Consider the following 16160-nt stretch of genomic DNA (forward strand, 5'->3'; position numbering starts at 1 on the left):
ATTATATACTTTAAAACAGGGGGTCATTTTATTCATATTGCTTGTGGACTCAAATTGACACCATTTATACTTTTCAAGTAATTGATCTTAAAAGCCTTGAGAAGATAAACAGTAGCAAGACAGCCGCAGGAATGGTTCGACCTGAGTGAGTTGAGTAATTTATGACAGATTGACCTGATGTGTCACAATAATGTAAGTAAAATCAAGATGGGACGGCGGACGAGTTGCTCGCCTCCAATAGCAGGTGAAAGTCACCAAAGGCATGAACGCCGCTCATGCGGGCTGTGAGGATGTGTAGCTCTGAGGCGGCGTGTGTAAAACTCAGCATTGCCAGATCATGACGTCGACGCTGCCAGCGTGGAACGCACGTCGCGCTCCAGTCCAGGAAGCAAAGTATCCGGTTCAGTCAGCGGAATACAGAGGTTGGTAGGGGCATTATATACGTGTCAAATTCAAAATTCCGACAGGCTTTTCTTACGATTTCTTGAGAGACTGCGCCACGGTGCTTGCCGCAGATTGTCTGCGTCTCCCTCCTCGGCAGACCAGGTTAAGCTGTCAGGTGAGTGAAGGTAAGCAGAACACGGTCAGTTGCGCGAAACAGTGTAATCTTAGCGAACCCTCTGAGTCAGCTCTGTGACCGGCAGACAACGCACCCGTCTTTTGTTTCGGTGTAACCTGCTGGCGGTGAGGAACCTCCATGATTTCAAATGTAACACTGTATCTGCTCTGGCCTTATCGTTTATGTGTCCACTGAAAGCTGGCAGCATTATTCTGTCAAAGAGATCGCAGCCTGATGGAGTGTCAGGTCATTCATATTCATTAGTTTTCTTCCATTTACATGACAGCAGCACTGTAAGGTCACTGTAATAAAGTCCATTCGATTAGTTGATTATTTGATTATCATTTTTAAATTAATTATCTAGACAAATATTTTAAATGTTTATGTATGTGAATTTAACCTACAGATTAATATTGTAATACAAACTAAATTGAAGTATGACATAATGCCTAAACAAACACATTTAAAATAAAAAAGGGGCTTGTGGATTGCATAAAGACTACTCAATTTAATGTCAGGTTTGTAATTTACAGTATTATATTTTAATTGTCGTGACTTAAGCAGTTAGTTCACAGCCTAGTTTAAAATATCAGCAGAAATCCTGAACAAAATGTAGGAAGAAACGGGTATTTAAATCAAAGAAAATACATTAAAAGACCGTTTCAGTATGTAGGATTCCTTAGCCCCAAGCGGTGAGGTTGCAAATTTCAACCAACTGATAACCCCTTAGCTCACCCTCCCCTTCCAAGCATTTAGGAGTAATCTATTTATTGTGGCTGAACTCTCTGTGGTAGAGGTCTTGCATCCTGTAATTTAAAGGCCAGGAAAAACATCTGAACAATATATTGTAATTACTCTAATAAATCCTCTAAATCTTACACACTGGTCCCCTAAGTTTAAAAGTGTTTGTGTCTTAAGGATAGTCACTCAGCAGTTCAACCAGTTAAGTTTAAATTAGTAGATAATGCTTTTAAACTTTTTGGTGTGTGTCTCTGTGCACCAATTGCCTGACGTAAACCCATAGTCACTGTGCAAATAATGTATCCACACCCATTTGAATGCTCGACTGTTTCCTGAAATTGCAGCCAGAAGTGTAGGGACTTAGCTTGTTCAGCTTTTCTTTGGTGCTGGAATTGGGTTTAGGTTTTTGTTGATTGGGCCCAATGTAACAGGGCTAAACCATCTCTGATTCAAGTGTGAGAAACCTTTTGATTTTGATAAATATGTTTAGGGCCGAAGCACAGAAAGGTGCAAATGTCCTCTTTTTCTCTTTTATTATTACTTTTACTATTTAGGGGTCTTAGCACTGATTGGTGTGAATGTTCTTTTTATAAAATTTGGAAGGCAGCTCACGCTTGGTAAGCAACTTGATCACTTGGTGTGATTACTGGCTGCCCGCTAGACATCAACACAGCCAATTCGGTAACCGGCAGTGCTTATGTTCTTGGTCCCATTTAGGGATTTTTTTTTCATGCAAAAGTGTGACAAGTAAAGTGGCTGTCTGTGTGATTTATGCCACAAGACAGTCTGGCTGCAGACTGTCACTCTCAGGCCCTTACCTCTGCAGACCACCGCAGAATCGGATTGCACTTCCGGTTTAGTGGTTCAGTCATTTATTTACTCTAGCCAGAAACTCTAGTCCCAGATTACTGAACATTGTATTTTATTTACACTTGCTATTGATTTATTTAGTAAAGACGGGTGATGAACAGAAGAGAAAGGAAAATAATGCTCATTGAGTCTGCTGTTGGAGCTTAAGGCTCTCTTCTTAAAAACATCTCATTCAGAATTCCTTTTTTAAATATTAAGGAACAGCATATAAATGCCATTAGCTCAATCTAATGTTTTATAGGATACAATACGCATATATGTCTACTTGCATCACAAAACTAGGCTTATAAGCCTCTTCACTGTTCTGACATCATATATATATAATGGGCCAACTTATCATTTGACATTCTGTTGTCATATTTTATCTCTTATGGTGTGTACACATCATTAGACTGTATTGCACTATTGGCTGAAATGTCTGTATATAGTTAAACTTATATTTACTGTTATTGTTGTTTTAGCTTACCTTGTGCATTTTAATTTTATATTATCACAATCATTCAATATTTGGCTTTTCTGGCATTCAAGTTTTTATTTCATTTTTGTGCAAGTCAAACATATAAAAACAGTGTCCAGTACAGTGGTTGAGCTTGGTTGGACTGAGGATGAGGAGCCCGGGGTGGATAAATCCAGTGGGACAGGGGTAGATAGTAGGTAGATGGTGGATGGTAGACCAGGGTCAGAAAGGGAAGTAGCTGTGGTGGATGTTGGCTGTATTGCACCTTGCCACCTGTAACAATTGAATGATGCAGCCACGTACGACAGAAAAACTGTTACAAGTAATGACTACTTGGTAGACGCACAGCAAAGTCTTTCCATGCTGTTTAAATGTGAAAACAGCTCATTTGAGTGAACATTGAATGGCCTTAACGGCAGTAAAAGTTATCTTTGTTAAAACTTCAATCCTTTTAGACCACAAATAACTAACCTGATCTGGATTTTTTTTTTTTTTGCTGTTTTGGATAAGAGAAAATACCTACCGTTGTCTCCAAGCGTGATCGCAACAACAAATTCACTCACTCACGTCAGTTCCGTCCTGACAGTGGAGGTGCCTGACAGCTCTGCAGTCCATGGTTAAACATTTTGGTGAGTGAAATGCTATTATTGTATTAATATTTATGTTTTAAGTATCAAGTATACTGCTTTGCCATATCTGGCTTGTAAGTGTTTGTTTATCTGTCCAGCAGAACCAATTACAGCAGTTAGTGGTGATGTGAAGACCAGTTATTTAAGAGTGTAGAGAGTACCAGTACGTGTTTTTCATCCGCTGATCTCTCACTGGAGATCCGGTCGAGCATTCAGCAAGTCTGCTATGTTCCACAAGTGCTCTTAGTCTCTTTAGTTTGTTCAAATATCACCACACAAGACTTAACTTTAAGTTATTTGGCTGAATTTGGTGCATAATTGGTCATTTCAGTCTGTCTTACGGAGTTGGGTGGATAGGTCGTTTCGCTTTACAGCTACTGTTAAGGATCTCTGACTTGAAGCTGGACAAGGAAGGGGAGTAGCAACTTTATTCCTCTAGGCCTTCATACACTCATTATACTGAAATTTACCATGTTTTTTCAGGTGGTTGAACAAGAAAGTTGTGTTTCTTTGTGGTGCAGACACAGGTTTCATCCACTCTTTGCAATATTTGATTTGCTTAACATCACTTGCCCTAAATACCTCCAAACAACAGATGAAGAGCCGTTTCGGGGGACAGCTCTTTGTCCTCTGTTACCATACATTTGACTTTTTTCTCCCGACTGGTCTCAGTTGTTCACTCTTCTACTCTAAACTGCCGCTGCAAGGTAGGCGCTCATGACATGACATGCTCCCCCTAAAGTGAAGCCAAAACCTCTCGACTGTGTCTGTTAGTTTAGGCAGCGTTTGATTTGATATTCAGCAGCATAAAAATGGGATGCTTAACTTGCACTGTATCCTGCTGTAAGCCTGCTGTAATGTGAAGCTATGATATATTGGTACCCACTAAGAGCTGTAAAACATGCCAGTCGTCTTTTAATATTTCTAAGCGAGGTGTGCGTATTTTACTACACACTGGCTGCTTTGTATCGAACAGGTTCTCCTTGTTTCTACTTTCAATCCAACTGTTTCAGGGTTTTTTTTTTAATTGCAAGCTGTGGATGCTTATGATAAAAATTGGTTGCTTAAAGGGATAGTTCCGTTTGTTTGATGTGGGGTTGTATGAGATACTTACCAATAGTAAGTGTACTACATACAGTGGATGCCGGTCAGCACAGCCCCGGTGTTTAGAAACCGGCCAGAGTGCCAGCACGGATGCTAGGCTATATGCCACTGCACATAGGGTCAATTCCACACGTAATGTATCCACTTATAAGGAAGTCTCACCGAAAAATGAAATACTGGTATGGATTATACGCTATATTTGAATAATTCATCGCGTTTCACTTTTCAGGAAGAACGCCTCTTTATTTGGCACTACTTTGTGTGGACCACAACACATGTTACCACGTGTAACTACGCCTGCAGCGTATGGTGAAGAAGAGATAACAAACAAAAGACAATACAATATTATGGAAATGACAATGTGCTGTTCACGGTGGGGACTAGAGGACATTGTTTTCCTTCATGCTGTGCTGATCGGCATCCACTGTATGTAGTACACTTACTATTGACAAGTATCTCATACAACCCCACTTCAAACAAATCAAACTATCCCCTTAACCTTAGTAAATCTATTGTATGTATGTTAACTCACCAGTATTGCATAAACACCATATTTCCAAATGGAAAGCTCACCCTGTGTTGTTTTGCTGTGACTCACACAACACATGATCCGAATTTTGATTGACCATTGCACCCCTACTTTTGAGCGCGTTCAGCTCCCGATGGTTCTAACTGCATAGACAATGTTTTGCATGTGCCAAGTCTGCGATGCTAAGATAATGACATCAGAATCAACACTATCTTATCAATGATGTTAACATACAGACGCATAAAAAAGGCAATCGAGAATAATGACTTCATGGCTGTATACATTTGTATAGTATTCAGTCCTCAATGTGTGTGTCTGTACACAAATCGACAGACTTCAAGAGAAAGTCAAAGCCTGGAGTAAAGATGATTGTTTTTTACTGTTCTCATTCTCTTGAAGAATTTCATAAAACTCACCTGAGCTGAGAAGGAGGAGAGGATGCAAATGTCGGCAGGAACAAAATCTGTTTTGCCACATTATGCATCCACCCCTTACGATCCTTTTCAGACACATTGGCTGCTTCCCAAGTCTCTTAAATTGCATCCATGTTCCCTTCACTTGCGTCGTTCACTTGCGTCTTAGTCCCTCCCACCAGAGATGCATGGAGAGACGCGAGGAAACCAAGAGAGGAGAGAGGAAACGAGGGAATGTTTTTTAAGAGACATGAGACGTCCTTCGATGAAGCGTCACGTGCTACGACGTCCGTTTGTGATGATCGCGTCAGCTGATCACCGCTGGATCAGCTGTCAGTCTGCTTTAACAGCTGTTTGTGTCTGCACACATGTGCACTGTATTAATTCTAATAAAACACACAGTAACAGTGCTTTCTCTCTGTAACCTGTTACCTGTGTAACAAACACCTGCACATGAAGAACAGGCTGCAGTCTGTGTTCCTGCTGCAGAGCCAGACTGACATTTCCTACAGCACTGTGTCTTTATATTATTTGTTCATTATTTAAATTTTCGATCACTGATAATCTGATCTGAATTAATTATTTAATAAGCCTAAATACTGTCTATTCATGAACTATGAACATTATTGATTAGGCTAAAAGTTTCAGGATAAATAGAAATCACGTCACGCTGATCAAACCCGACCTGATGATCACACTCACACGTAAAAAGTGTTACCTGCTGACAGAGAGACTCTCCTGCTCCCTCTGAATTCATTCATTCATCTGTAATAAAAGTTAGCAGGGAAATAACTGATCATGACGAGAGGTATTTTTTTAGATTAAATTTAATAGAAATTAATCTGTTTTTGCCACTTTTGATTTTTAGACAACTTATTTTTACTCAGATGTTGACCCAGAAAACAAATCAAATCTGCAGTTATTCACTGCATTTTATATATTTTACGACAAGTTATGATCAATATTTCGTTCTAAACGATCTCAGCTTGTCAGATACCAACTCATTATACCGGCGTTGTTTATAGTCTGTTTCAAGGCGCCCTGTAAAGTCTGTTTTAAGGTGCGCTTCTTCCTCTCTGCGATATGAAACTCCGGTGATGTTGTGAAGTTTCACATAAGTCCGATCTGCTGCAGCGTCCAATCACTAACTGATCTGTAATAAGGGGGTGTGTCGGCCAGTAAAAGACTTCCGTAGAGGCTGCTCTCGTGTATCCTCGCTTATCGCTCCTCGGAACTCCCTCCTCTCTCCTCGCTCCTCGCTCCTCCGAGCAGTGATAAGAGCTTTGAGACGGTCCTCAATATGGCGGCTCCGGAACTACTTCCGGTTCGGGCGAGGAGCGAGGAGCTATCAAATAAGAGACTTGGGAAGCAGCCATTGACATCAAACAATGTTGCCAGCTAAAATTCTGGTCAGATTTTAGTTGTTTTTGAGAAATCTTTTACATCTAACCCATGAAGTCCCTTTACAGAGTCTTTAGGGTCAAACCTTGTTCCCAGCTCATATTCTGGTCTAATCTAAGTTATTGTGAAAGCTTTTACATATAATAGTCTTCCTGGCTATAAAAACAGGAGGATGCATAATTCGGAATGGAAAAAAAAAGGTACTTCCATAAAATGCATCCACCCATTAAGTTACTTTAAAGAATCTTTAGGGTCAAAAACTGTTACCAGCTTATTTTGTGGACTTTTTTACCCAACATTATGAATTTCCACATGTAAAATCTGCCCTATAGAGAAGGGGATGTTAATTTTGACAGGCAGAATATTGCAACACATCTGCCAAATAATGTATCCACACCATTTCTTTAATCAACACCTAGTCCAATTAAACTCAATCAACGTTTTCAGAGTTTGGCGTTTTTCCGCATTTAAAAACACAACACACGTCTCAATCAATCATTTGAAGAAAAAGCTTCTTCTACTGGATCAATAAAACATAAATGACACAAAGCGCTTATACACTATAGACTTCAGATCAATTCTCATCACTGATGAACTCAAACAGAGAAGAGTTATATCGTTTTTTAAGTGTACATTGCCGTAGATCGCATTACAATGAGGGTGCGCGCTCCCGCGAGCTGCATGCTGTTCTCGGCGATCATGCATAACTCGGCACAACACCGGCAGTCCTCTCGAATGAGCCAAAGCTGCTGTCATTTGAGATCATGCTACCTGGCATGGTGTCACATGACTAAATCGACCAATAAGAACCGATGGCAGGAAACTAACAACAATACATGTAATACTTTCGAATGACCAGCAGGTGGAAACATGAACTAAATATAGATCCAAAGTTTGCATAACATACAGGTATGTACTGTGTGTGTGTGTGTGTGTGTGTGTGTGTGTGTGTGTGTGTGTGTGTGTGTGTGTGTGTGTGTGTGTGTGTGTGTGTGTTTTATGTATTTATGTAATGTATTAATGCACTCCACTCTCTCCTCATCTCCACTATGGAAGAAATGAAACAAATAAACTTGTAGTAATAATCAATCTCATTTTCTGGGTTGAAAGTTCTTGTATACATTCACCGTCATTTTCTGCTTTGAAAAATAGTAAGGACAGACAATGACTGTCAGAATTGACAATCAGAATTGTCTGGGTTATAGTGATGAAGAATATGAGTTTGGTTTATAAGAGGCTAACGAAGACATGGTACATTTTCACAACCTCCAAATGTATAGGGCTTTGATTAGGTACTATCTTACATAAGTTTTGCAGAGTGGCTCCAATCTGGTGATACCACTTTTCCAGCGGCTAGCGCCCAGTGATGGATTCTGACATTTGTAGTGGGGGGCGCCGAATTTTTTAAATTGCCTACAATGCAAAAAACATGGCCTGAGTCCCTGCCTCTGGAATTGAAAAATAAAGCCAATGCAGCAGAGCAAAAAAAATGCAGTTCCTTATGTGGCCACTTGAGGCTGGCTCCAAAAACCAAGAAATACAATTGCAACAGATGGGAAAATGCCCATTTTTACAGCAGAAATAAACATGTGGTACATCCTGGTAATTTTACCATTCAAGATCACTGATAACTAAGATTACAAAAGTATTGAAATTTCTCTTCTCTTGTCTTTATTTGCAGATTTAGTACTGAAGTAATCCAAAAGTAACTGAAAGTAATCAGTTAGGTTACTTTAAAATTGTGATACTTGGATGGGATCGGAATCCATTTTTAAAGTAATCCCCCCCAACCCTGTTGATATATTTTACCATTAAGTGGCAGGTCATACCTGGCTCGTTAGCCTGTGCAGTGTTTATCAAAAATGTATTTAATCGTCGGCCAGTAAATAGGAGTCAGAAGTTGTTTGCTTTTCTCTGGAGAGATGACGGCTGACCGTATCAGAAGATTGATTATTTTACATTTCCCGGGACGCGTCATTCACCTGCAGCTATCTCACCGAGCGAGCGAGTGGCGAGTCTGCTACTTCTTAAGTCTGATAAATAAACACCTGCAGTTAGTGACCCCCACAAAGAGAATCTCCTCCTGGGAAAGTTAGACTAGCTCATTCACAAGCTAATGGATCAGCCGCAGACACAGACTGTTTTGGCTTTTGCTTTGATAACTACGAGGTGTTTTTCAACCACTTGCTTGTTCTGTAGCACCACCTCATCCAAATATGGTCACTTCAGGCTCCAGTAAACCAACATGGCGGTGGCCATATTTCGGCTTCATTTACGCAGTTGAGAAACCAATGGGTGATGTTACGGTGGCTATGTCCATTATTAATAAAGTCTATATGACTCCACTAGTCACCCATTGGTTGAATTTGAGTTTTGTTTTTAGTAGTTTTAGAAACTTTATTAAAACAAATTTCAAGTACATATGTACAGATATGTCCAACATGTACAATAATGTATCAAAGTATATGGACAAATATACAAACTGGGATGATCAAAACGACTGTACAACACTAACATGAAATAATAATTAAAAACAAACAAGCAACTAAGAGACAAGAGGGTTCTGCTACTTAAGAGAATAAAATGTAAACTTTATAAATAATGTAATTGTATTTGCCAATTTCTGATTTGTGAGTTTTAGGTTTTCAATGGACGTCAAATATATTTTAAAATCTGTAGTTTTAAAATATAGAAGGAGAGATACAAGAGAGATGTTATCCCTTTTTCTTATCAGTACTCGTGCTGTAGCCTTTTGTACCAGTTGAAGAGTCTTTAGAGACTTATTAGGGTAGCCTAATAATGAGGAATTACAATAATCCAACCTAGAAGTAACGAATGCATGGACTAGAATTTCTGCATAATTTTGAGACGGGACACGTCTGATTTTTGCTATGTTGCGAAGGTGAAAAAAGGCTGTCCTTGAAATTTGTTTTATGTGGGAGTTTAAGGACATATCCTGATGAAGTAGAACTCCAAGATTCATAACAGTAGTGATGGCTGATGCCATCTAGGGCAGTTATAACATTAGAGAAAGAATCTCTAAGATGTTTGGGACCAAGCACAGTAACTTCAGTTTTGTCTCAATTTCCAATGGTTGAGAACTCTTTTGCTGTCTTTATTTGTAATGTGTTTCCATATCCTATGAAATGAGCCAGAAGTCAATTCTGAAAAAAAGAGAAACATGCATAGGGCCCCTGCAGCCACTAGGGGGCCCCCAAGCTGCAAGTTCAGCCTCAATATATTTGGGGAGAATAAATTACCTTTCTTTATTTGTAGCCAGCCAAGCCCCCTTGTGTATTTAGTGAAGCACTTGTATGCTTAAAATTGAATGTAGGATATAAACAACACTAAGCTGCAATGATAGGGAAGCTGTGGCTTGTGTTGTGGGGTAATGACGACAGGTACGATTGGACTGACAGCCGCACGTCAGGTCAGTGAGGAACATTTTGTTGCAGCAGCTCGGTAACATTACACTTTGGGAGGGAGGGTGTGTTGTTGGGCAAATGTCTGCGATGTCTGCGATATCGTTGTCGTGGGTGTCGCCTCTCAGTCACAGACCTCCTGAGCTGTTAAATATTTGACACAGTAACATTAATTTAGGATTATTTTAATGATTATTGTATTAACTTTAGTGTATTGTCATTTTAAAGGCCTACAATGTGAAGTGCGTTTTGTTTCTGACTCCAGTATTTTATTAAAGCCTTATGAACATAAACAGACTAGAAAATATTATTTTCCCCAAATTAGTAGTGTTTCTAGAATGTAACCACATTACATGACCTGCAGTGAAATTGCCAAAGTAATCTCCTGCTTAAAATCAGTTAAGACACAGTAATGGGGAACTTCAGAATATATAAACTTCTGGCTAGGCTGGGTATACAAGAATAGGCTTTCACCAGCTGAACCAGTATAAAAAATGTTGTAGTTTAGAATGAGCCATAAACCATAGTACCATGTTATGAGTTGGATTAGATTTGAACTCTACCCAACTGCACGTCGGCTTTCTTTTCCATCCACATAAGTTTTAGTGCTAACGAAGTATGCTTTGATTTGATCCTTACGAGCCTTTTCAATGATGGGCCACAGAGCAACTCTTGCATCCTTATCCTCCTTGTTTTGGTCTTCCTCTAAACTGATCTGGTTTTCTTGTAGGTAGGTGTTATTCTTTGCCTTTAGTCCACATTTTAACGCACTATAAAGTTGAAGGCACCATCTTTGGTTATAACATTCTGCCTCTGTAGCTCGCTCCTGCAGTAACTTTATCTCTGCCTGTTGTTTCTCACTTTTTTTCTTTAGCATGCAGTTTTCAGACTTAATGTCTTTAATTTCTCTGTGGGCAAACTCAAGAGAATCTTTAAGCTCTTTATGTCTGCTGAGTTGCTATTGATCATTCGTGCCAGTTCATCAGCTCTGTCATTTATCGCTTTCAGGATGGTCTTTTGCAGGTCACTCAGAGAGGGCTCTGGTTCCCCGGTGAATGCTTTCTTAGCAGCCGGGCTGTTGATAAGGGTGTCGGGTAGAGGCACCAGATCCGCGTCTGTCTCCAGTGCACAAAAGTTGTTCACTGCCATTAGGGAATGCTGTTTCCATGAAGGGGTGTACTTGGTCTTCAACAGTGTTTAGGTAGGTGGTACGTGTCAAAGTAACATCCACATGAATGGCAGGACCAATGGTTTCCCAGGAGAACATTGTCCAAAACATCATACTGCCTTCACCATTTGTTTTCCCATAGTGCAGTGGTTCCCAAACTTTTCTGCAGGGCCCCCCTTTAGTAGATGAAAATATTTGATGGATACTGGATGATCAAGGCTTTCAGTTACGCGAGGCGGCTTATGTGAGTGTATTCTTGTTATCAGCAGCACCTCACCGCGGTGCTGGATTATGCTGTGGCCACATAAACAGACCGTTCGCGGAGCGGACATGCTGTGGAGTGTTTACTTTTAGGGGCTTCACCTGCAGCGCACACCGGTGTAACGGGGGAATGTCCTATTACAAAACTGGCCACGCTTTGCTAGCAAAACCCTGTTACTTGTTTGCAAAACAAAACAAAAACAGCTCCTGTCTACCTAAACGCCCTCATCCAGGTCTACACTCCGTCCCACCCATTACGCTCTGCCAATGAAAGGCGCCTGGTACTCCCATCATAACAGGGCCCTAAGTCGCTAACAAGACTCTTCTCCTCAGTAGGCCCAAGGTGGTGGAATGAGTTACCAAACTCCATTCAGTCCGCAGAGTCCTTTTCCACCTTTAAGAAAAAGCTAAAGACCCAGCTCTTTCATGAACCCCCTCTGCACTTAATGATATTGATGCCATTGATGATGATGACATTGAGGATGTGGTTTATGTTGAATAGGATTCTCATGATTATGATGAAGACGAACTATATTGACCTTGTTGATGTTGCTGATGATGATCATTACAAAAACAAAAAAAACTGTCTGTCGGCACCATTGTCCGATCACACTTGTTTGTTGGTACTTGCTGACTTCGTTCCCTCCTGTCTTGTTGCTTGTGTTGTAATAACTCTCAGATGTACATTGCTTTGGACAAAAGCATCTGCTAAAAAATGAATTGTAACAGTGCAGAACTGTGTGCATTGTTTTTCTTGAGCCTCGCCGGGCCCCCCCTGTCGTTACTCAAGGCCCCGCCTTGGTGTCATGCTCCCCAGTTTGGGAATTACTGCCATAGTGCATTCTGGTGCTGTTTTTCCCAACTAAAGCCCTTTTCACATGTGCACTGCACTCCTGAACATTTCCTGACATTACCTGGGTGGGCTGCATGTGTGAATGCAAACGGCCAATTTTTTTACCCTGACATTACCCCGACTTTCCCCTGCCAGCGACCTAGTATCATGTCGAGAGAAAGAACGCAGCAGGAAATACTCAGGAACATTCATGGCGAGCGAGTGAAGGGAGATGGGCCACGTTTAAGTTGCCCAAAAAATACAACTCATATTTTGTATTTTTTACCCGTGATCTCGTTTTGTGAGCCGTGCATGAAAGAGGCTCATTGTTACGTGTCAAAATGATCAAACCAGACTAATGAGACCAACACTACACAGCTGCACTTAAAATCTTTTAAAACAGAATAAGATCGTAACAGAAAATGTCGCACTTCAAACAATGCATTTACAGAAGGGACCAGTGAACGTCTGTGTGCGTTGTAGAGTAAATTGGTCAATTAATTATATAATTAATGAATAATTAATGATTTGTAGAATGCCTGCACTCTACTGTGACTATTGGAAATTAAAGTTTAAACTAAATTAAACTTTAATTACAAGGATTTAGCCTGTTGTAGGTATTTATTGGGGCACCACCCTATTTTGAAAAAACAGTATATAGACAAAATAATTAGTTACCTACCTCAGTCTCATAACCTGAAGGGTGCAACAGAATTTAGTTTTTTACGCGGTGTACAGAGGTTTAGTACTTAACACACAAAACACTTGATCCAGTTCTTTATAAATGAGGAATTTATTTACTACCATTCTAAAATACACATGGGATAATTAATGATCGTGATTAGCATGAAAATAATTAATAACACAGGATGAATATGATGAAAAGAAGGACTGAAAATGAAACCTGTTAGGGGAGCACGGTGCAGCAGCTGAGATATTGGGAGGTATCTTCCTAAAGTCCTACTCTAACCTTCCCTAATCTCTATAACTACAGCATCAACACTGATAGTACAGTAAAGCACGTTAGAACCTACTCTGATGAAGGAGAGGGTCAACCGCGCTGCAGATGAGGCGTGTAGAGGACGTCGGACCGGCATGGTCGGGAGCTTCTAGATCCCTGAGTCAGGTAACATCCCTCTGAGCGACGCCGCACGTCCAGTTCGGTCTCTCTTGACGACAATGGGCCTCATTTACGAACATTGCGTACGCACAAATCTGTGCTTGAACTGTGCGTACGTACGTTTGACGCACAAATCTGGGATTCATCAATTTGTTCTTAGCTAAATTTCTTCGTACTCTGCGAACAAATTTAGAACTCCCTCAGACCATGCGTATGCACAAATGATGAAAGAAATGTCCTAGGAAATGTTAACACACACCTTTTTAACTAAATGCATACTATATTAAAACTTCATTTATTGAAAAAAAAAAAGGCTTTAATAGACAACAATAATTGAATTTACTAATGTATGGACCAAACATATATATATATATATATATATAGCAATATTCAGTTGAGTTAGTTTATTAAGTTTACAATAGAGTAGACCATATGAAAATGTTCATATGGAAATGTAACACTTTTGTTACAATTTTTTCTATTTCTGCTGATGTGAAATTTTTCTTTTTACCTTTTAGGCCATCTTTCACATTCTTTCAGCTTCTCCGTAACACCGCTCTCTTCATGTGGCACCAAACAGATGTGCTTATATAGAGAAATAGAGGCGTGGCAGTATGCTGATTGCAGATCGCGGACACGCGCCTGTCGATTTAGAATGGTTCTGATTTACTAACGTACGCACGGTGGTGAGAACAAAATTGGCCGGTACGCACGTGTCATAAATCCGACGGTGATTTTGCGCAAGTACTTATTTTTTGCGGAGAGTAAGAACATTTCTGCACAGATATAAGTGAATGAGGCCCAATGTGCGGGTCACTCCAGTGTTGTGACCGGAGCTGGATGGATGGCTGAGTGTGTCTTCTGGGCTCTGATTTTGAAGCTTGTCAGAGCGCAAGGATTGGAGCAAAAAGAGCGGTTGTCTTCAGTTCCGGTGTGGAACACAGGGCTGGAACAGCTCAGAGATAAATGCTGGAGCAATGTCTTCACCGGGCAAGGCGCACAAAGGCTTTGGGCGTTCTCGCGTGGCAAAAATAATAAGGAAAAGAAAAGTGTGGAAAGTCCGGAGTGTGACGGCCCTTAAGCTGCCAGGTTCGGGAGGATGTAGGAAGAGAAGGATGAAAGAGAGAAGAACAAGATAACGATCTTGGGGTGTCTCTCTTTAAAGTAGCTCTCTTCCAGAGGGCAGTGTCCTAAGTGAAACAGCGCTAAGTTGACCACTCCTGTTGTCCTTTGTCCTTTCTTTTTAATTAAACTATTTCTGTCTAAACTTAAATTAGCTAATCTCACCTATATAACCCCCCATATTTAGTCACTCACACCCTCCTGCATGTCCTACCAGGAGCATTAATCAGCACTTCTCGAGAAGTCAGTCGAGTCAGTCGGCTGAAGTCAAGCGACAAGTAGAAAACCACCAATTCGCAGGATATCAGTAACCCTGTCACTGAGGAGGAGGGGGAAGGCGCTGTAGAAAGGGATGTAGTTGGTCCTGAGGCCAGCCTGCCAGTCAGAGAGAGGAACTGTGAGCAAAAAGCTAGAGTTAAATGGCCTCAGGCAAATTAAAGGAGAGTATGGGGGACAGTTAACAGGAATCTGTTAATGGTGTTAGATGGGCTTAAAGGAACGGTGGTAAATACATTTGAGAAGAGAAGTTGGAGATATTATTTATGTGTATGATGCAATGATAGAAAGAGGGTGGAGAGGTTGCAGCAACAAACAATCTGGTCTATCTTAAATAAGTCCAAACACTTTTAACCAAAACTGCAACTAACAAAGAAACATGAAGGCCTTGTACAAATAACACCCTCCTTCCGCAGAAGGAGTAAGCACGAGCACAAGATGTTTGACACACACAACCGAATGGCCCACCGGCACTGGCTGTCTCCTCTCTGCTGCTCTTTATACTCTTGCCTTGATTGCTCAAGTTAACACAGGTGAGGTCACCTGCTGCGGTAAATAGAAGAGCTGCACCTGGAGAGAACACAAGATAGAAAGACACCCGGAAACACAATACATACTACACACCACTACGGCGTAGCAGCGCCACGTAACGGCGACATAACCAGGTTTTGAAAAGTTTAGCAGCAGGAATTCAGTCAGACCACCTAAAGGGCGCCAATGATTGGGAGGTGCAGGTGGACTTGGGAGGCAAAATTGTTGTTCAACAGGAAATAGTTTGCACTAACTTGAGGCCTGACATAGTGTTATGGTCTGTGAGTCAGAGGAGAGTTTATTTTATAGAACTGACAGTGCCCTGGTAGGACAAGGAAGCGTATGAAAGGAAAAAACTTAGATATGAAGATTTGGCAGCAGAAGCTGAACAGCGAGGATGGAAGGTTAAGGTTTGTCTGGTAAAAGTGGGATGTAGAGCATTCATAGCACGATCAACTATCTACTGGGAGAACTGGGAGTGCGTGTACAGAGTCTGTGAAAGGTAGTAAAGGAGATGGATGGATGCATTTGATGAGGAGAAATAATGTCAGTTGGGGGCCAAAAACAAATGTAATAGTAATCCTTTATTCTATGCTGTTCCTTTTTCGTATATAATGTTGGCTCCAGGAATAATTGCATTTTTCCCCTGGAGCTTTCTCTACAAACTCTTCTCTCTATATTTTTCTCTTGTGTGTTAAATTCAAATGTGGGGGGCAGTAGAGGCC

At 40.7% G+C, this 16160-nt stretch overlaps 1 protein-coding gene across 4 annotated transcripts in view; it reads left to right on the forward strand.

Annotated features, from left to right (window-relative positions):
• The first annotated feature begins 402 nt into the window (after positions 1–402).
• Positions 403–16160, forward strand: part of pdxdc1 (pyridoxal-dependent decarboxylase domain containing 1) — a 59156-nt gene continuing 43398 nt past the window's right edge. For 2 of the 4 annotated variants that reach the window (XM_069674668.1, XM_069674671.1), the window contains exons 1-2: positions 403–569; positions 3138–3256. The gene's annotated coding sequence lies outside the window, so the exon portion shown is untranslated. The remainder of the gene's footprint in view (positions 570–3137; positions 3257–16160) is intronic. The other 2 variants (XM_069674669.1, XM_069674670.1) reach the window with 2 other exon arrangements.

The sequence above is a fragment of the Semicossyphus pulcher genome, unplaced genomic scaffold (assembly GCF_022749685.1).
Source record: "Semicossyphus pulcher isolate SPU_LCO1_2020_fin unplaced genomic scaffold, fSemPul1.0.p SCAF_23, whole genome shotgun sequence".
Taxonomy (NCBI): Eukaryota; Metazoa; Chordata; class Actinopteri; order Labriformes; family Labridae; genus Semicossyphus; species Semicossyphus pulcher.